The sequence below is a fragment of the Hylobates moloch genome, unplaced genomic scaffold, assembly GCF_009828535.3.
Source record: "Hylobates moloch isolate HMO894 unplaced genomic scaffold, HMol_V3 SCAFFOLD_5, whole genome shotgun sequence".
NCBI classification, from domain to species: Eukaryota; Metazoa; Chordata; class Mammalia; order Primates; family Hylobatidae; genus Hylobates; species Hylobates moloch.
Genome location: NW_026652280.1, coordinates 110,548,293 through 110,571,388, shown reverse-complemented (window position 1 = coordinate 110,571,388; position 23,096 = coordinate 110,548,293).

Sequence of the window (23,096 nt, the reverse complement as noted above, 5' to 3'; positions counted from 1 at the left end):
GGGGGGACTTTGTGTTGGGGCTCCGACCCCATATTTTCCTTCTGCACTGCCCTAGCAGAAGTTCTCCATGAGAGCCCCACTCCTGCAGCAATCTTCTGCCTGGGCATCCAGGCATTTCCAGACATCTTCTGAAATCTAGGTGGAGGTTCGCAAACCCCAATTATTGACTTCTGTGCACTCACAGGCTCAACACCACATAGAAGCTGCCAAGACTTGGGGTTTGCACCCTCTGAAGCCATGGCCCAAGACCCTTTTGGGCACAGCTGGAGCAGCTGGGATACAGGGAACCAAGTCCCTAGGCTGCACACAGCATGGGGACCCTGGGCTCCGCCCACAAACTATTTTCTCCTAGGCCCCCAGGCCTGTGATGGGAGGGGCAGCCATGAAGACCTCTGACATACCCTGGAGACATTTTCCCCATTGTCTTGAGGATTAACATTCAGCTCCTCATTACTTACGCAAATTTCTGCAGCTAGCTTGAATTTCTCCTCAGAAAATGGGTTTTTCTTTTCTTTCACATTGTCAGGCTGCAAATTTTCTGAACTTTTATGCTCTGCTTCCCTTATAAAACTGAATACCTTTAACAGCACCCAAGTTACCTCTTGAATGCTTTGCTGCTTAGAAATTTCTTCCACCAGATACCCCAAATCATCTCTTTCAAGTTCAAAGTTCCACAAATCTCGAGGGCAGGGGCAAAACATCACCAGTCTCTTTGTTAAAACATAACAAGAGTCACCTTTGCTCCAGTTCTCAACAGGTTCCTCATCTCCATCTGAGACCACTTCAGTCTGGACCTTATTGTCCATATCACTATCAGGCTTTTGGTCAAAGCCATTCAACAAGTCTCTAGGAAGTTCCAAAATTTCCCACATTTTCCTGTCTTCTTCTGAGCTCTCTAAACTGTTCCAACCTCTGCCTGTTACCCAGTTCCAAAGTTGCTTCCACATTTTTGGGTATCTTTTCAGCAGTGCCCCACTCTACTGGTACCAATTTACTGCATTAGTCCATTTTCACACTGCTGATAAAGAAGTACCCGAGACTTGGAAGAAAAAGAGGTTTAATTGAACTTAACAGTTTCACATGGCTGGGGAGGCCTCAGAGTCATAGTGGGAGGTGAAAGGCACTTCTTACATGGCAGTGGCAAGAGAAAATGAGAAAGATGCAAAAGCAGAAACCCCTGATAAAACCATAAGATCTTGTGAGATGTATTTACTACCATGAGAGTATGGGGGGAACCACCCCCATGATTCAAATTATCTCCCACCAGGTCCCTCCCACAACACATGGGAATTATAGGAGTATAATTTGAGATGAGATTTGGGTGGGGACACAGAGCCAAACTATATCACCTACTTTAAAGGTTTCTTGTGAGGATCAAATCAAATGGATATTAACCTGATTTGCAAACTGTAATTACACATATAAGGTATTGCTATTCTCAGTTAACCAGAAGTGGCACAGAAGTGAAATCTCATGTTAGCTAAATGTGGCTAGTCATTCTGAAGAATGCTGAATTCTAAAGTGCTGTAACTTTTATTTCTGTTTGAATGATGAAGAAACTAAGGCATTGCAAAAGTGATTTGATCAAGTTTACAGTGCTAGCTATAGCATAATGAAGAACTGTATTTAATTCAGCTGATTTCTGGTTTAAAATGAAAGCCACCCTCTCCTCTCCAGACATACCACCAGTAGAAATATTAATTATGTGCCAGCTGTATCCAACTGCTTCTTCCTCACTTGGCCAGCCTACAGCCTACCCAGTCAAGGAAGGATCAATCAGCTGTTCATTGTACACTGGGGGCTGCTGACTGAGGACACCTATTGGGGTGATTTAATTAACTGAATCTTCTTGAGAGGCTCTTTCTGTGGCTTGGATATGAAACTAAGGGCAGATGGCCTTGGAGCCCAAGAGGAGAGTGGAGGAGACACAAAGAAGTATGGGGGAGAGACCATGGGAGAGAAAAATGGAAAGAGTCTTCCATCCCCAGAGCTGTCTTGGATCCTGGGGTGTTCAGGTCTAGTTCCTGTCCTAATCTCTGCACATCCTTTAAACAACGCCTGATATTAAAGTGGCCTGCACAAGTCTCTCTTACAGCCAAAAAAGCCCAACATAACGTGTCCCGAGCACTTCTTAACTGGACTTTTCAGCTTCTTTATTGGTATTTCTGCCTTTCATCTTCGCCTCCATCCAATCCATTTTACATGCATTAATCCTACAGGTAGAGCTTCTTGCAGTATAATTTGAACATGTCTGTTTTCTAATCACTCATCTGGAATGGTTCCTAAGAGCTGTGGAATGGATTTCAGATTTTCCAGCCTGGACTTCAAAGCCAAGCACTGCCTGGTACATAGTAAATGCTCTATACATATTAGCCCTTATTGCTGTCTTTGCAGCCTTATCTCCAACTACATCCTTTCGTAGTCCATTCTGTCTATCTGTATCAAATTATTTGTTGATTTTCTGCCTTAAATAAAAAACATACAAACAAAGCAGACGTGTTTGTTGTTGTTGTAGTTGTTGTTGTTGTTGTTTTAATGTGAGAGGTAAGCATTATCAACATAGGGATATCTTTGGCTCTTCTCCTCTTCCAGCCTATTAGGGGTTGGAATTATCTCATTGACTCCTAGATCTCTACAAAGTAAATGAGGGTAATGAATGAGAAAGAGAACGAGAGAAGCTAATCTAGATGGATTTGCAGCAGAAAGAACAGAAGGCTACTGATGGAAGAAAAATTACAGCTAGAAAAGGAGGAAGAGGAGACAAAAACAAGTACATAGCCTGGTTTGGAAGGATGTTTTAGAGGCTTGAGAGTGTGAGAAGAGAGACTTTGGAAGCAGCTGACATGCATGGCCATTCCTGTGGGAGATCTGGGAGAGGAATTACGAAAGAGGACAAAATGAAGTTTTTGCTATGTAATAAGAACACAACACACCTCCATTCCCTGCATTGGTATTTTCTTGAACATTGATTTAAAGATTCAGTTTGCTTTTGAAGTGTTGTTACTTAAAGAATGACATCCAAGGCATCCCAGGCTAGCATGGGTTATACAATTACACTGTGCACCTTCACACCCCTGTTCATCTTGTACCTATTAATTCATAGCTCACACTTCTTTATCACCAGTTATGCAAATTCTACTTATATTCAAAGTCTGTTCAGATGGCAGCCCTCCCATGAAACCTTCTTTTAATTCACCAAAGGAAAAATTAGTAGATTCTCTCTTTACTTTCCTGTAACTTTTTTTTTTTTTTTTTGGCCTTTATTATAGCAGCTGTCTCCCTCTACCTGGTCTCTAGGCTATCTCTGGAACTAGTTTGTGAGCTTTTCAAGAGCAGAAACTGTCTTAATCCTATCTGTAAGTCCTGTAGTGCCTAGAGCTATGTTTCTGCAGAGAAAAATAATGTTTGCTGAGTTTATGAATAAATGAATAAATAAATGGAAATCAGTAGAAATCAAAGCATTGTTTGAGATAGGCTAAAATTATTATAGGAGTAAGGGACGTTTGGCAGGATTACCACATCTAAATTTTGGGGAAATGTGATCCAATGAAAAGGAAGGCAATAAAAATACTGAGAGGTTCACAATAAAATCATGAATCAAATACAACTATGTTAGAGCAAGGGTAAATTTGATGGTTGTTGATAAAGTGCCATTAAAGTTGAATTGAAAAATTACTTCTCAGAAAAAATACATGATTAGCACAGTTTATGGAGAGAATGAAATAGTAATGACATACCTTAGTTCAGTAATTGTATTACCGAATTAATTTTAATATGTTGGCCTTGAGCTCACAGTTAGGGAATCCATTGAAATATCTCCCAGAGAAGTTAATGATTAAAAGTAGGCCGCTGTGGAATGCCCCAGGGACCTGCTGCAGGTTCTAGTCATTTAAGGTTGCATTAATGATGTGGCAGATGGAATGAGTGTAATGTTGATTAAATCCCCTCCACCCCAATGTCAAATAAACAAGAGAAATAAGAGCCAGTGAGAACTTAAAAAAACCACAGGGACCTAGCCATTGCTTTGCACCCAGAAAGCAGTCAATAAAATACTTGTTTGTTAAGTGAATAAATGATTGTTAAAAGTGATAAAATTTAATTTGCAAGCAACCACATGTAAATGTTACTTCTCACAAGAAAAGAAACTATTCAGACTTGCAAACAGACATAGGCTCAAGGAGGATTATGCCACCTGGCCTCGTATGACTCTCCAGGCCTATTGACCACCAGAGATTTTTTTTTTTATTTTTTGGAGACAGAGACTCACTCCACCAGAGATTCTTGTGTGACTTGTTGAGTCAAAGGACAAAAGGGCCCCATGGAGACGGGCTAGAGGCAGGTACCTATTGATAGAGAATTCTATTAAATGGGCACAGATTTTAAGCATTTCATTTACCTCTAAGATTTCATTAAACCCCTTTAAAATTGGAAGACTGCGCCACTTACTGAAAATTATCCAGCTTGTGAGGGCTAATTACTACCACAGCTCCTGTCTGCACGAGGAAAGTGGGGCTGTTAAAGTAGGGGCAAGACGAAACCTGAGCAGCTCTGGGTTCACACGGTGGGAGTACTATTCAATCAGCGCTCCATTGTAGGAGCAGGAATATCTTGAAGTGGGGGTACAGGTAACACAAGGCAAAGATTCTTTACAGAAACTATGATGCTGGGGCAGCCTACAGCACTGGATAAAACCTGGAAAATGAGCTGTCCTTTGAAATGACTCAGAAAGACAAGTTCGTACATTCCAGTAGCACAGAGAGCATGCTAGATGTCTTCAGCAGATGGTCATCAGCATCTGCTAAAACTCAGCTGTCCAGATGGGCACCACAGTACATGGCTTACAAGGTCGAAATGCAAAGCCTAACCTTGGGGTCAAACCTGTGAATGTCACCCTTGCCAAAGAAGACGGTGGGGTTGGGAGAACAGTTGCTTCTGTGAGAAGAAATTTAAAAGGACACTGGGGGCTGGGCGCGGTGGCTCACGCTTGTAATCCCAGCACTTTGGGAGGCCGAGGAGGGCGGATCACGAGGTCAAGAGATCGAGACCACGGTGAAACCCCGTCTCTACTAAAAAAAATACAAAAAATTAGCCGGGCGCGGTGGTGGGCGCCTGTAGTCCCAGCTACTCGGAGAGGCTGAGGCAGGAGAATGGCGTGAACCCGGGAGGCGGAGCTTGCAGTGAGCCGAGATTGCGCCACTGCACTCCAGCCTGGGCGACAGAGCGAGACTCCGTCTCAAAAAAAAAAAAAAAAAAAAAAAAAGGACACTGGGCCAGGCCAGATATGGGAACAACGTAGGAAAGCAGCAGAACATGGTGTTTGAGAACATGGCACAGGTACAGGCTGCCTGGGTTGAAGTCTCATTGGTATGGGGTGATGACATACCAATGAGTGTAGGTTCGGGAAGCAAATTCCTAAGGCTTGAAATACAGCCATGCTCACTTGCTGACTGTTATGTGTCCTTCCACATCTTTCTCATCTCATCATAGTAATAACATCTACCTCCTATTTGTTGTGTGTAGTAAGGCAAATCATGCATGCAAAGTTATTTAGTACAGTGAAGTGCATGAAGGAAGGATTCAAAAGATATTATCATCATGATAAAGTTTAGATATTTGTATTCACCCAAATCTCATGTTGAAATATAATCCCCAATGTTGGAGGAGGGGCCAGGTGGCAGGTGTGTGGGTCATGGGGGCAGATCCCTTATAAATGGCTTGGGCCATCCCCTTGGTGATAAGTGAGCTCTCAGGCCCTGAGTTCACATGAGATCTGGTCGTTTAAACTTATGTGGCACCTCCCCACCACTCTCTCTCCCTCTTGCTCCTGCTTTCGACATATGACATGCCTGTTTCCCCTCGCCGTCCATCATGACTGAAAGCTCCCTAAGGCTTCACCAGAAGCCAGGCAGATGCCAGCACCATACTTCCCGTAAAGCCTGCAGAATCAGGAGCCAATTAAACTTCTTTTCTTTATAAATTACCCAGTCTCAGGAATTTCTTTGTAGCAGTGCAAGAACGGCCTAATACATATCATTATCTGCTTAATGCTATTTGCTTAATTTCAATGTCTTATATATTAAACCAGCTAACATTTTACTGAATTCATTTAAAGTGTGATAATATGTCTGATAAAGGTTATAGTCCTTTTAATAGAGGCAATTGAAAAAATCCAACGAAACAGTGTTAAACTAACAAACTGCCCATTTTATCCAAATAACCAGCTGTCACCCTGTGAAATGGGAAGGAGGCAGAACACCTTTTTTTTGGCAGTAGTAGAGTTTTAAATTTTTGATGGTACATTACTGGGTTGAGTAGACTATTACTTCCATCTATCCACACCTCCATGCATCCATCCAACCGTCCATTCAAAAAGCACTTACGGAGCACCCTGTGCATTCAAGGAACTGAGTTCAGTTCTTGAGGTGGCTGTCGCTATGCAACAGGAAAAGATATAAGTAGCAAACCTGTTGACTAACACAGGGAAGTTATGATATTGTGAAAATTCTTGCTAGGGTAGTCAACACCACTAACGACCAAAAGATAAACAACTCTCTAAGAGTTCTGATGCAAAGCCAGTGAGCCTTAGGTCCGAGAAAGTTTAGTCATCAAGATTTAGAGAGTGACAAATAAACACTAGGGTTTTAATTGAAGGTGATGTATAAGATCAGGAATAGGGTAAGTTATAATTAACAGTTAAGCCTTAGTGGCCTGGCGCGGTGGCTCACACCTGTAATCCCAGCACTTTGGAAGGCCGAGGCAGGCGGATCACAAGGTCAGGAGATCTAGACCATCCTGGCTAAATGTGGTGAAACCCTGTCTCTACCAAAAATACAAAACAGGGGGGGGGGGGGGCGCCTCAATCACCCCAGCCTCTCTGTCAAAAAAAAAAAAAAAAGAAAAAAGAAAAAGAAAAAAAGAGTTAAGCCTTAGTGAGGAAGGTACCAAAATGTACTTTAGCATTACTATCTTTAAAAGTTATTCCAAAATATTTGGTTTATCAGTCTATACTTTATTTCCTTATAAAGAATATATATGTAAATCAGATAGCAGTGGCTCACACCTGTAATCCCACCACTGTGGGAGGCCGAGGTGGGGGGATCACTTGAGGTCAGGAGTTCGAGACCAGCCTGGCTAACACGGCAAAATCCCATCTCTACTAAAAGTACAAAAAATTAGCCAGGTGTGGTGGTGCGCGTCTGTAATCCCAGCTACTCAGGAGACTGAGGCAGAAGAATCACCTGAAGCTGGGAGGCAGAGGCTGCAGTGAGCCGAGATTATGCCACTGTACTCCAGCCTGAGCGACAGAGCAAGACTCTGTCTCAAAAAAAAAAAAAAGAATATATATGTATATAAACATAAAATGTATATATACATACATGACATTATATACATTTTATGTTTATATATATACATTTACAAATGTTTTTGTATGTCTGTACTGAAGTATACAAACATAAAAATCCACACATCATAACCGTACAGCTTGAAGAATGATTATAACTTTATTCCATGTAACCATCATCACACCAAGAAATAGAACCTTACTGCCCTCCCAGCAGTGCCCTCACGCCCCTCCTCACTGCTACCTGCTTACTTGTCCCCAAAGGTAATAAGAGCCATTATTCTACCTTTGACCAGCAGAGATCCATTTGCCTGTTTTTGAACTTCATATGCATAGAATCATACAGAACTTACTCTTGTGTGATCTTCTGTAGTTCCACATCATGTTTTGCACATGAAAATGTACTCAGTCTCTGTCACCAGGAAACAGAAATTAAAACCACAAAATTCTACAACACCCAGTATTGGTGAGGGTGTGGAGAGCTCGATCTCTCATGCATTGCTGCTGAAGAGTAGATTGGCTCATCACTTTGGAAAACTGAATGGCAGTATCTATTAAAAGCTATGTATTGGCCTTTTGGACATACTCCTTGTAAGCTGCTTTATTTTGAGACATTAGAAAAAGAATTGAAAGATGGCCAAATAAAGCAGGAAGAGGAATATTAATAAAGATAAAAGCCAAAATTAGTAAAATAGGAATACAGATCAGAGAAAATATAAATAAGCTAAAAGCTGGTTCTTTCAAAACTACTATAAAGCTAACAACACTTTATAAATCTATTTTAGTATATGAGAGACAGAGAAAGAGCAGAAGAAAGAAGAAGAGAAAGAAGAATAGACAGAAAGAGAGAGAAAAAAACCCCGAGACTATGAACAGGAAAAGAAATAAATTAACATAGGAAATCAATATTAGAATGAAACAGTCTAGTGAATTCAGAAACAGATCAGAAACAGAAACATAGGAAACCAATATTAGAATGAAACAGGCTAGTGAATTCAGAAACTTGGTTGAGAGAAAACAACCAAGATTATGAACAGGAAAAGAAATAAATTAACATAGAAATCAATATTAGAATGAAACAGGCTAGTGAATTCAGAAACAGATCCCCACACATTTGGATATGTGATTTACGACCATGATGGTACTGAAGGGAAGTGGGGGAAGGACAGTGTGTTCAGTAATGGTGCTGGGTTTATTGGATACCACAAGGAAAAAATGAATCTTGACCCCTCTCTTGTACTACATATAAAATTAACTTGAGATGGTTTGCAGATATAAATGTGAAAGACAAAACAATAAAGCTTCTACAAGATAATCTAGAAGAACATCTTCACGACCTTGGAATAGGCAAAGATTTCTTAAACAGGTTACAAAAAGCTCCAAGTATAAAGAAAAGGATCAATAAAAATTAAAGTTAAGAACTTCTGCTCATTGAAAAACATCATTAAGAGAGTAAAAAAGCAAAGTGTAGAGTAGAAGAGATTTGGTGATACCTGTAACTAGTTTGCATCCATAATATACAAGGAATTACCTACAAATCAAAAAGAGAAAGACAAATACCCCAATAGAAAAAAATGAATGAAAGATAAAATATACATGTTATTTATTTTTTTATTTTTAATGTAGAGACAGGGTCTCTTTTTGTTGCCCAGGCTGGTCTTGAACTCTGGCCTTAAGCAGTACTCCCACCTCAGTCTCCCATAGTGCTGGGATTATAGGCATGAACCACCACAACTGGCCTAAAATATACGATTGATGACAAAGAAAGTGGGGAAGGGATGAATGTCTTTTCTAGCAAACACAACTCTAGCAAGTTTTCTTAGCTTTGATTTTGTGACAGTATTGAGTGGCAGCATGTCTACACTGGAGAAGCGTGGCAGAAAGGCCACTGGAATATAGAAAATAAAGTTACGGAGCTTTGGTCACAGACTGAGTTAAAATGAATGTGTTGGACTGAGTCAGGTGGTTTACGAAAAAAAGAGCAGACAATTTGCTTCAGAGAAGAAAGCTGCCAGCCTTAACTCATTCAGTGTCAAAATTAAAGCAGCATCCATAAAAGATGCTTCAGAGGAGTGGCCTATGCAGAAGAGGAAAGTGAAGACTCTTCTGCAACTGACATTGGCTAGCTACGTTCAGAAACTAACCATCTGTGCTACAGTGGTATCTGTTTCTTACATGGTATAGTAGTCATGACCAGTTGTCTCTTTACCTAAGACCCCTGTGTACAAAGACTTGATATTCTTTAACACTTCAGCTGAAGCTTCGTTGCAAAGAAATCATCTACCCAGGCCAACCACTGACAGAATGGCTCAGAGGCAGCACTTTACCTATGATCCCAGAATGACATCTTCAGCACTGACTGATAGACTACTGATAAACATCTCATTTGATTATCTCAACTTAACTGGTGACGTTGACAGTCTCTCCCCACTCAAAAATGAGGAAACTAGCCTGGGCATGGTGGCTCAGGCCTGCAATCCCAGCACTTTGGGAGGCCGAGGCAGGTGGATTGCTTGAGCTCAGGATTTCGAGACCAGCCTGAGCAACATGGCGAAACCCCATCTCTACTAAAAATGAAAAAATTAGCCTGGCATGGTGGTGCACATGCCTGTAGTCCTAGCTACTTGGGAGGCTGAGGTGAGAGGATGGCTTGAACCCAGGAGGTGGAGGTTGCAGTAAGCTGAGATCATGCCACTGCACTCCCACCTGGGCAACAGAGCCAGACCCTGTCTCAAAATAAATAAATAAATAAATAATAAAAAATGAGGACACTGAAGTCGAGGACTTAAATGACTAGTTGTGGAGAAAGCACAAGAAGTAGAAGAATGAATGCTATACTCTGAGGTTTTCTGGGTCCAAGCTCTGGGCTCTTTCCATGCTAACACACTGAGTGATTAGGAGTTTAATGGTGAGGGGTGAATAGATTGTAGTAATGCAAGAAATCACATACCTGAAATACCAAAGCCAATGATGAGTGCAATTGCTCCAGCCAGAATAATGATGATGCTAATTATGCTATGGGAAGAGAGAGAGAAACAGAAAATTACTTCTCCATCCTCTTGATGTGCTGCTTTGCAACTGGGGTACAAATCTGTTGTGGATAAGATGAGTCACATAAAGCATCTCAACTTTTTATTCCACATAAGCTTCTTCCTAGAAATGGGTACCTTAGAAAGGAATTTCAGCAATTCCATCCCCATCCCCCTGGGGCTCTGGGATCAATGAAAAGAGTGACCCTTGCCTCTGACTGTGCCATTTACTGTCCTATTTCCAGATCAGGGAAGACCATATATGGAGACTGTTGGGGCAAGAATGATGAAAACACTTCTTTAATGCCAGGTGCCACTTGAGAAGGACTGGTCCTGTTCCCAGCCTACCCTGAGCATCACTGTCCACTCTTGTGTCATTTGTCTCCCTGTCTTGTCTCCTTCCATAGACTTTAAACTCCATTAAGAACAATGGTCGCATCTTCTTCACTTTGTACCCACTCACACCTCATCTACTGCACTCCATAAGTCCTCGGTGGGAGTCTGTTTTCTCTTATTAAAAAAACAAAAACAAAAACAGATTTACTACAGAAAGTTTAGAAAATATAAACAAGCAAAAATGAGACAAATAAATCGCCTGTAATCCCATCATCTAAACACAACCACTGTGTTTTGATATGATCCTCACCAATTATTTTTTATTTTATTTTAAGTTCTGGGATACATGTGCAGAACGTGCAGGTTCGTTACATAGGTACACATGTGTCATGGTGGTTTGCTGCACCTATCAACCTGTCATCTAGGTTTTAAGACCTGCATGCATTATTTGTCCTAATGCTCTCCCTCCCCTTGCCCCCAACCCCCCTGACAGGCCTCAGTGTGTGATGTTCTCTTCCCTGTATCCATGTGTTCTCATTGTTCAACTCCCATTTATGAGTGAGAACATGTGGTGTTTGGTTTTCTGTTCCTGTGTTAGTTTGCTGAGAATGATGGTTTCCAGCTTTATCCATGTCCCTGCAAAGGACATGAACTCATCCTTTTTTATGGCTCCATAGTATTCTATGGTTTATATGTGCCACATTTCCTTTATCCAGCCTATCACTGATGGACATTTGGGTTGGTTCCAAGTCTTTGCTATTGTAAATAGTGCTGCAATAAACATACATGTGTACATGTATCTCTATAGTAGAATGATTTATAATCCTTTGGGTATACACCCAGTAATGGGACTGCTGGGTCAAATGCTACTTCTGGTTCTAGATCCTTGAGGAATCATCACACTGTCTTCCACAATGGTTGAACTAATTTACACTCCCACCAATAGTGTAAAAGCGTTCCTATTTCTCCACAGCCTCGCCTGCATCTGTTGTTTCCTGACTTTTTAATTATCACCATTCTAACTGGTGGATCCTCACCAATTTTTAATGAACAGATTAACAAACGACACCTGGGAAACTAAATAAACAAATAAGGAAGTATTGCTTACACGTACTAAGTGTTAGAATTATATGGCAGACATGTTGTTCCAACCAAGCAGCATGTATAACTTATATCAATTATCCATTTAGTAACCTTAGGAGGAGAACAAATTTTATTGTCTCCATTTTATAGATGAGGAAATGACACAGGGAGATTAAGCATCTTCCCTAAAGTCACATAGTTGGCAAGTGGCAGAGCAGAGATTAGAATTTGTCTCTTAAATCTGTACTCAACTCCCTCCAAGTGTACCAAGGGTAGGAGTTCAACGATGGGGCATGACCCTTTTCTTTGCCAAGTGGAACAAGCACTCCATGAGGGGTCACCTGCTTTAGCTCGTGAGAGTGACTCAGGCAGAGCAAAAGGCACAGGTCAAAGTGGTTCCTGGGAAGCTCGCCCGTTGCTGCCTGTCCTGGCGCATACATCATCGGCCAGACGTCCTCAGCCGCCCTCTCACACGGCTGCCAATTCACACGCTCCCAACACCCACGCTGATGTTACTCAATAGGCAGGACAAAAGAAAGGCACAGGGAGGCAAAGAACGATGCTATAGAGAGAAAAATGAAACGCGGGGCTTTGCACTTTCTGCCCTGAATAGGCTCATTGTACCCAGCCTCCTATGGCTCATGAATGGGCCCACCAGACAGAAACAACAGTTCCTCTGCAGGCCAAGCCCTCATAAGGTGCAGCCACAAGGCAGCAAGCGAAGCTTTAAATAATAGGGCATCTGCTAAATTGATTCCAAGGGGAGACCACATTTGGCCACTGCTCCTCTTTTTCCACACCTCAGTGTAGCCTCAGTTCTTACTGGTCCAAGAGAGTGAGAACAGCTAGATAAAGTCATAGCGAGAGGCACCATCTGCTGTCTTTGACTACTGAGACAGGCAGCCGACTTGTGTGTGGCCTAGGGTTTTCATTTACTTTGGGTAAAATACTTCATCTCTCTGAGGCTCATTTTCTTTTTTTGTAAAATGGGAAATAGAGTAATCCCTGCTTTACCTATTATAAAGGTTGCATGTGTCCCCCCCACATTCACATGTTGAAGTCCTAACCCCAAGTACCTCAGAGTGTGCCTTTACTTACTAATAGGGTCATTGTGAGAGGTGAAGCCAGCTGGACTTCCTGGGTGGAGTGGAGACTTGAAGAACTTTTCTGTCTAAAGGATTGTAAATGCACCAATCAGCACTCTGTAAAAATGCACCAATCAGCGCTCTGTATTTAGCTAAAGGATTGTAAACACACGGATCAGTGCTCTGTAAAATGGACCAATCAGCAGGACGTGGGTGGGGCCAAACAAGGGAATAAAAGCTGGGCACCCCAGCCAGCAGCGGCAAACTCCTCAGGTCCCCTTCCATGCTGTAGAAGCTTTGTTCTTTCGCTCTTCACAGTAAATCTTGCTGCTGCTCCCTCTTTGGGTCTGCACTACCTTTATGAGCTGTAACACTTGCTGTGAAAGTCCGTGGCTTTACTCCTGAAGTCAGAGAGACCACGAACCCACCAGGAGGAACAAACTCCGGAACAAACAACTCCGGATGCGCCGCCTTTAAGAGCTTTAACACTCACCGCGAGGTCAGCGGCTTCATTCTTGAAGTCAGCAAGACCGTGAACCCACCAGAAGGAATAAATTCTGGACACAATTGCAGATGTAATTAGTTACGGTCATACTAGAGTAGGGTAGTGGTTAATTCCTAATCCAATATGGCTGGTGTCCTTATAAAAAGGGGAAATTTGGACACAGATGAACACACACACACATACACACACACCACCACGTAAAGATGAAAGTAGAAATCTACAACTCAAGGAAAACCAAAGGTTGCCAGCAAAACTTCAGCAGCTAAGAGAGAGATGCAATGGATTCTCTTTCACTGCCCCCACAGGTAACAAATCCTGCAGGCAAGTCCATCCTGGCCTCCAGCCTCTAGAGCTGTGAGATAATACATTTCCATTTCTAAGCCACCTGGTTTTCAGTACTTTGTTACAACAGCACTAGCAAACTAATACAAAAACGTTGTTTCAGGATCAAATTAGTGAATGTGGCGTTATTCAGAAAGGGCTATTCATACACTACTTTTTAAATAAATTTTTTGTATAAGCTATTACTGTAAGTTTATTATTAAAAGCTGTGACTTTTATGGGAGGGGACCTGAACAGCGACACTGAACAGATACCTGGGCCCTTGCCAAGAAGAGGGGGACAATAGAAGTTGTGCATTTCAGCCAAAGCTCCTGAGCCCCTCCATCACACCAGGCCCACGTTTCCCTCGCTGTGAAAACAGAACCCTGCCATCTGTCACCAAATTCCCTATCGGAGCAGGAATCACCTTGAGGTTTGTTCCGAACTAGTATTCACTTGGAAACAATTCAACTTCCATTGCCTTGGAAAGAGAAGCAAGATCTACCAGAGCAGCCAAATTAATTCTTGTCTATTGCTTATTAATTTTTTAGAAAGATGAAAAAAAATTTCACTTCAGGGGTTCTTACATTGCTGTCTGATCTTTGCTTTCCCCTCAATGGTTTCCAATAACTATGCTGCAGGAAATTTTTAATGCAAAACTATGTCTTCTAACCATTGCATTGGGATTCATAGTGTACTTTTGGTACCCACTCATTACAAAAGGGCCCAAATAAAAATCAATGCTTTTGGAGGACTTGCTTATTCAGTAAACATTTATTAAGTACTTGCTATGTGAAAGACATAGTGCTAGTCAATATGAAAGAAATGGAGAGATGATATAAACAAGGTCCCTGTCCTCAAGAAGCTTATGGTTAAACTGAGGTGACATACACACAAACCTTTGTAATAATCTGAGGCAGAATGTGATCAGGGCTTTAGTAAAGAAACGAACAGGCCAGGCGCGGTGACTCACGGCTGTAATTCCAGCACTTTGGGAGGCCGAGGTGGGCGGATTACCTGAGGTCAGGAGTTCAAGACCAGCCTGGCCAACATGGTGAAACCCTGTCTCTACTAAAAATACAAAAATTAGCTGGGCGTGGTGGCACGTGCCTGTAATCCCAGCTACTAGGGAGGCTGGGGCAGGAGAATTGCTTGAGTCCGGGAGCTGGAGATTGCAATGAGCCGAGATCTAGGGAGGTAGGAAGAATTTAAACCCAGGGGAAACAGAGATAATCAAAGTGCATTTCCGTGAACAAATTTCAAAGAAAGTGAAGAGAAAGGCTTTATTCAGAAATATATTGAGCTGATCCATGCTGTTACACACTGTCTGTCCAAGGCAGAAACACACAGAAAAGGTATTATTTCTGCTGCACTGGGGGTGCGGGGGGTCAGGATCTAAGCATTGCACTTTAGTGCTCTGGGCTGTGGGCTGGGAAGGTGCTTTCAGAGGCTGCAGAACCCAGAGCCTTCCAGGTGAAGGAGCAGCTTTGCAGCCTGGAATTCTGTCCCCATTCCTGAGGAGGGCCTAGTTCGATTCCCTCGCATGCCTGCTTCAGCTGCTGCTGCCTTCTGCGGCACGTGAAAGAAATTGGGCCTTTGTTAAAACATATGCACATTCCTGAAAAGCCTCACATTCTGCGAAATTACACAATAAAGGTAACAGGCCTTATGGGGGAAAATAGGCTTAAAGGCAGAGGGCTCGAAACCTATGCGACTTTGTAATTAGTCTACTAACGGAAACAATAACTAGTACCTCGGGAGATAACTTAGACAAGGCAGGCAGCTTAGTAGGGCCAGAAACTACTTCAGGGGATATAAAAAATGCACAGATATAATAAAATAAACACTCCCGCTGCTGGGTGCTGTGAGCTGGCGTGGTCACTGTGAAGGTGGGTGCCGTGGATGTGCATCCTAGGACACGCAAGGGTAGGATGTACTTCTCTGGAGAGGGAGCCCCATGTGCAGATGTTCATTCAAAAAAATTCTTTTTAATAAAATAAAAATAGAACTGAAAGCCATGCTAAGCTTTTCCCACTGAGGTACTCATTCTATTCTGCTATTTCAACTCTCCTTGCTTTGAAAGAAAAGGCATGTGAACCAACACAACTTCCATGTTCTCCTGCCATCATTCCCTTTTTTCAACCACATATGAGCTCATTGATGCTATAGAAACATATACTGCAGCAGACAGGCTGTATTACTGTATCACACACCAAAAAATAAACCAGAATAGAGATACCTATCTCTCTCTCTCTCTCTTTTTTTTTTTTTTTTTTTTTGAGACAGAGTTTCACTCTGTTGCCCAGGCTGGAGTGTGCTGACATGATCTCAGTTCACTGCAACCTCCGCCTCCCAGGTTCAAGCAATTCTCCTGCCTCAGCTTCCCGAGTAGCTGGGATTACAGGTAAGTGCCACCATGCCCGGCTAATTTTTTATTTTTAGTAGAGACAGGGTTTCACCATGTTGGCCAGGCTGGTCTTGAACTCCTGACCTCAGGTGATCCACCTGCCTCGGCCTCCCAAAGTGCTGGGATTACAGGTGTGAGCCACCACGCCTGGCCAGAGACACTTATCTCTTAAACAGCCTTTCATTTATCAGAGGTCCATGGCATGGCATAACAAGAGCCGATGCTTATCAGGCGTAATGCTTCATTATATGGTATCTCGTTCAACCCTACAGCAACCCCATGAGGTAAGTACTACTCTCATTACCTTTTTACATGTGGGGAAACTGAGGCTTAGCTTAAGTAACAGATGAAGCTGTCACAACTGGAAGGTGGGAACGTCAGGTTTCAATTTGAGGGAGTATGACTTACAGACTTGAGGTCTTAACTACATGCTATACTTCTAGAAAAAGCGGCAGGAGGCCTCATGTTTGGAAAGCTCCTGTCACCTCCTCGAGCACCTTTTCTAAAAACAAGAGCTTTCTGGATCTGCTACACAGTGTGGAAAGCTCAAAATGTTCAGTCTGGAAAACATAAAATGCTTTTTGTTTTATTCAAACATGAATGGTTTCTATGTTCTCGAGTTTCTGCCTCCTTCTCAAATACTAACAGAACTGGGAGATACCACATTCCTTATAGATCATTAGTTTAGCTCCACTCATGTGATTAATAAATGTTTAAAACTCTGAAAACTAGATTAGTTTTGCAAATGTGTGATTTATTTGAATATACCAAGCAGGATATTTGAGTAAATCAAGTTGCAGCAAACATATTACATTGTTCACAAACCAATGAGGTGACTAGGTTTATAAAGAATGCTGAAATTAAAGACATTTACTTCAGCCTATCCAAAGAGGAGATTAAGGCTGGATGTGGTGGCTCATGCTTGTAATCCCAGCAATTTGGGAGGCCGAGGAGGGCAGAGCACTTGAGATCAGGAATTTGAGACCAGCCTGGTCAACATGGTGAAAGCCTGTCTCTACTAAAAATGCAAAAATTAGCCGAGCGTGGTGGTGTGCATGCGTAGTCCCAGCTACTCGGGAGGCTGAGGCAGGAGAATCGTTTGAACCCAGGAGGCAAAGGCTGCAGTGAGCCGAGATTGTGCCATTGCACTCCAGCCTGGGCAACAGAGCAAGACTCCATTTCAAAAAAACAAAAAAAGCAAAAAGGAGATTAAAAGCGGGAAAGGAAATTTCTTTATGGGGGAAAAAGTATTTCCTATAAAGGGGAAAAGGAATTATTTTAAATGCTATGTGGAATAAAACATTGGGCTTCAAGGTAAAACTAACCATTTCCTAGATATTGATTAGCAGAGGTTTCAGGTTTCTGAGAATCTTAGATTGTTGTCTACTCCAGTTTTTGTTTTGCTGAAGAATTCAAGGTGTAGAGTATGTTTCCTGGCCTCTACCCCTCTCCCTGTATCTCTTTATACTGGTAAAGTCAAGGCTGGCTTTGGTCCAGGAAACCGAGAGCAGAAGCATCAGGAATGGTGAGTGCAGGCTTGAGGAGAACTTGGCAATGAGGAAGAATCATTATGTGGGGCTTGAGGGCTGTGTGTGGAAGAGACAGGACATCCTTTCTGGGCAGCCCCTGCTCCATCAACATGGCAGCAGATGGCCAGGCTTTGTATTTGGGAAAGGAATTTTGGGGAATTGCATATAAGAGACTTGGCTGCTGTTGAGTATCAGGCTGAAGCATCCTCTTTTCTTTGTAGCTACCCCCAAGAATCACAGCACAGTTTAGTGGATTCTTCCAAAGCACAGGCCCCAGAATTAAATCATGACCTGGGGCCCAACACTGTAAAACTAGGGTAACATGGCTGGCAGAAAGATTTCATCTTGTATGCCAACAATCATTTGAATGACTGGTAGTGGTGGCTTAGAATATTGTGTTGAAAAAGACTGCAAGATTGTCTCTGTGCTCACAGGGAAGAGTGCCACCACTAATGAGTATTTTCTTTTCTTTTTTTTTTTTTTTGGCGGGGTGGGTGGGGGTGGCGACAGCCTCATTTTGTTGCCCATGCTGGAGTGCAGTGGTGCGATGATGGGTCACTGCAGACTTGGAGGCCTGCACACTCAAGCAATCCTTCCACCACACCTCCCCCAAGTAGCTGGGACTACAGATGTACACCACCACAGGTGCACACCACCCAGCTAATTAAAAAAAAATTGTAGAGACAAGTTCTCACTATGTTGCCCAGGCTGGTCTCAAACTCCCAGCCTCAAGTGATCCTCCCATTTTGGTCTCCCAAAGTGTGGGGATTACAGGCACACCTGGCTGCGTGTTTTTGTTCTTTCTTTCTTTCTTTCTTTCTTTCTTTCTTTTTTTTTTTTTTTTGAAATGGAGTCTCTCTCTGTGACCCAGGCTGGAGTGCAGTGTCGTGATCTCGGCTCACTGCAACCTCCACCTCCTGGGTTCAAGCAATTCTCCTGCCTTAGCCTCCTGAGTAGCTGGGATTACAGGCGTGTGCCACCATGACTGGCTAATTTTTTGTATTTTTAGTAGAGATGGGATTTCACTATGTTGGCCAGTCTGGTCTCAAACTCCTGACCCCAAGAGATCCGCCCACCTCGGCCTCCCAAAGTGCTGAGATTGCAGGCATGAGCCACCGTACCTGGCCTTCAGTGTTTTCTTTCTTTCGTTTTATTTTTTATTTATTATTTTTTTTTTAGAGACAGGGCCCAGTTCCCAGTTCTGTTTCCCTGGCTGCAGTGCAGTTGCACAATCATATCTCACTGTAGCCTTGAACTCCTGGGCTCAAGCAATCCTCTCGCTTTAGCCTCTTGAGTAGCTAGGACTACAGACATGTGCCACGACGCTCAGCTAATTTTATTTCATGTAGAGACAGGGTCTTACCATGTGGCCCAAGCTGGTCTCAAACTCCTGGCATCCAGCAATCCTCCCACCTTGGCCTCTAAAGTATTAGGATTATAGGTGTGAGACACCACACTCAGCCTTATGAATGTTTTCTAAGTGAGCATGTGGGCCCCATGTATTCCATCCCTGGGTTAGCAGAAACACATGAAAGGAGGCTTTAATTCACTGCTAGCTACAAAACCAGGGGAATCTCAGGCTAATTTAATAGCAATGTAATGGCAGTACAATAGCAGTGTTAGCTGACACTCCTCCATGCACATTTTTAGCCCACACTTTAAGAAGAACGCTGATTAACATGCATACTTAGAACAGGGTTTCTCAAACTCCATACTATGAACTATTTGTGCTAGATAATTCTTTGTTATTGGGGGTCATCCTGTGCACTGTAGCATGTTTAGCAGCATTCCTGGCCTGTAACTTCCAGATACCAGTACCAACACTACCCTTGTTGTGTCAATCAAAAATGTTTCCAGACGTGTCACCCCAGCTGAGGACCACTGATTTAGAAGAAGTGAAATCAGGGCGGTGGTATGACTAGAAATCATGTTTTTTGAAAAATAGTTGAAGGAACTATGGTGGTTTAATGTAAAGAAGACTAAATATAGTGCTATCGTTTCAGTATTTGAAAGGTGGTGTTTGGCTTGTTCTCCATCACTCTGGAGGAAGAAACAGAGGCACTGAGTGAAAGTTCTAGGAGATTAGATTTAGACTCAAAATACGGAGAAACTTTCCAACAGAGCTCGCTGACACTGGCCTGCAAATGCACGTGCAAGCAGGGCCTGGGTAAACACACAGGGGGTGGGAAAAGTTTCTAGTACCAGATAAAGCTTCAAACAATTTTGAAAGGCCCTTTCAAATAATTAGTTACATGATTCTGTAATTTGATATTCCCTGGGATTTGCTCTGGCCTTGGCTTTGTCTGTACATGCCTCCTAAAACTTTTGTTAATCATATAAGAATGATAGCTAATATTTATTTGAGTACATTGCCTCATCCATCTAATCTAATCCCTATGACGACCTACGGAGATAGACACTATTATCTTTGTTTTATAGATGAGGAAGCTGAGGCCTAATGTTAAGTAATTCCCCTGAGGACTGAGTCCTGGGAAATTAAAGAGAGCAGGATTAGACTCAGGTCTCAGATGCCATCATCATTGGTCTTAACCATTATCCCATATTTTATATTAATCAAAAAATTTGTAAACCTTGGGATTCGAATCAGTGACTAGGCTTGTGTTTGTACAGTTGTAACTGATGGAAGGACAGCACATACAACCTTACATAGATTGGAAAAAATTTCTCTCCCCGCCAGGAAGTGTCTTTCATTTGGGACTCTGGAAGGAAAACTGGAAGGGGCATGAGTATCAGGTGGAAAATTTCACATTGTTAACAAATAGACACCTTTCCTTAAACCGTATTTGAGTTTGCAGCAAAGCCATTCTATTTTATTCTTAAGCTTGTCCTATTTATAACATCACCCTGATTGCCATAAGCATGCATTAGCATTTCATCATCATCCTTGTGCACACTATTTGTCACTGGCACAAGCAGAGCGAGACAAAAGGCAATGTAAGGTTGATTACTAGTCCTTTTCGTAATCATACCTGTATTTCCTGCTCCTCCTTATTCTCACTGCAGAGAAAAAAACATTTCCACAAGATTCCCTCAGCAGCATAACTGATCCCATTGTATTGAATAGCAAACACACTCCAAACCTTTCATGACCCTTCCACAAAGGGCCTGTACTGTTAGAAAAAATGAGTATCCCATAAGCAGTCTCTGTCATGTGAACAAAAACAGCCTAATTGTGTGTCTTCCAAAGTGGAGGTTAAGAGAGATTGCAGGGGTGCTCATAGCACCTGGGTGAGGTCTGGCTGCTAATGAACACTTCTTTTCATGGTTGGCTGTTGTCCTGGCTGCTGTCCATTCACCAAATCCTCCCCACCATAATCTTGGCATCCCCTTGCTCTCCCCACCTCTCTCCACTTCTGCTCACCTCTCCTCCTCCAGCCCAGCTGTAGATAAGGGCAGGAGCAATGCTCAGAGACAGCCTGATCATTTCTGGAATGGAGGCAATGAAAAGAAGCTGCTGCTGCTATTCCTTCCCTTATCCACTCTACAAAGAACCCAGCATTTCCTAACGGGGGCTCCACAGGAGCAGGAGACATGAACAGTTGGGCAACACTGCAATTCATCCTATACCTGCCTCCAGATTCAACACGATTTTTTCCACAGGGCTATTGTGAGGATCCAAAGAGACAAACGATTCCTTACAAAATGTAAATATTAGCTGTTATTTTAAAACTATAAATGTTAATTCTTGGCTAGGCGTGGTGGTTCATGCCTGTAGTCCTAACACTTTGGGAGGCCAAGGTGGGAGAATTGCTTGAGGCCAGGAGTTGGAAACCAGCCTGGGCAACATAGTGAGACCTTGTCTTAACAACAACAACAACAAAAAAAGTAAATTCTTATTTTTACTTTTCACTATTCCCAAATTTAAGTTACTCCTGATTGCTTATGAAAGTTCAAACTGTTCTTGACTGATGGTAATGGAAAAGAAAAAGGAAAGTTGAAACTGATCCTAGAATTTAAGGCCACCCTTAAATGCCCCAAGCTATTTTTCTAACCCTTCTCCCTTTAGGAATCCCTGTATTCTCCTCAGACTGTTCACTGCCCGGTTGCTCTCTGCTTAGAACACCCTTCCACCTCTTCCCAGGTAATCAGAAGCAGGCCCATCCAGAGCCCAGCTCAGCTCTGACCTGCCTCAGGCTCATTCCTGAGGGCCAGCCTAGAACGTGCCCTCCCTTCTCTTTTCTAAATGGATTTAAGGGAGTGGGAAGGCAGGTGAACCTCAGGAGGCCGAACCTGTGTGACGAGAAGAGGAGGAAGGGCTTGAGTGGCACTAGGGTTTGAGACAGGAGCTGGGAGGGGGAACTAGGCCCCGAAAGAGCTGAGAGGAAGGACAGGGCAGGCTCCCTGTGAGGGACGTGAATTTCAGGGAGGTCATCAGTCAGTGTGGTTATCAGTCAGTGTGGTCATCAGTCACCCTGGTCATCAGTCACCCTGGTCATCAGTCACCTGGTCATCAGTCACCCTGGTCATCAGTCACCCTGGTCATCAGTCACCATGATCTGGGCCTCAGGCAGATGGATGGCCTGACAGGGAGAGTGAGCTGTAATCTAGATTACCTTTGCAACACCCTAAAGCCACCGTGACTGTTTTGAATTTCATTCCTTTTCTTGGCTTCAGGAAGCCTGTGCCTGTCACTGAAGAGATTCAGAGAAGCACTTGGGCTGGCTGCTTCTCAGAAAGCCTAGCCCTGGGATCAGTTCACTGTTTATTCATTAATAAAGCTGGAAACAAGTACATCTATTACCCTCAGAGCTTTTCTCTACGAAAGCCCATACACCTGTCTTAGGCAGTCTGATTTCTCTATGTACAATGTCATATTCGTACACTCCAAGTCTTCTGTCATCCACTGTCATTATTTTATAACGCCAGAAAGTCTTCCCAGTGAAAAGCAGACCACTGTATCCTAGAAGTAAGTAGGGGATGTATTGTTCAGTCTTCCGAAATATCTACCAGCAGTTCCAATGCAAATCCTTGCCTGCTGGGACCCACATTCTGCAGGTGTAGCCATGTAGAGCTTGTGTGTGTGAAATTTAGGTGTGAAAATCAGGCTGCCAGACCCACCCCTTGAGGGCCTGGCTTGCCTGAGAAATTCCCTGGCTACAGCCCCTGCGGCTGCTCTGGTACCATAACAACCCTTGCCTGCCTACATCAAGGGGCATTCTGAAACCCAAGGCAGGGAGATGCTGTCCTAGGGTGGAGGCAACTGTCCTAGGGTGGAGGGACAGCAGGGAGACGCTGTCCTAGGGTGGAGGCAACCTTACGTAGAACCCTTCTGTGGTCCTGACCATCTGTAGCAGACACAAAGGAATCTTCCTGGGCCTTCCAGCCTGGAATCTGTGGTTTTCTTACTCCCTGGAGCTGCCTTCAACCCAGGGCCTGCCTCGTGATTTCAGATTCTGTTACTTGGTCTTTTCTCTCTGGTCCAGCCTGACTTCCAGGGC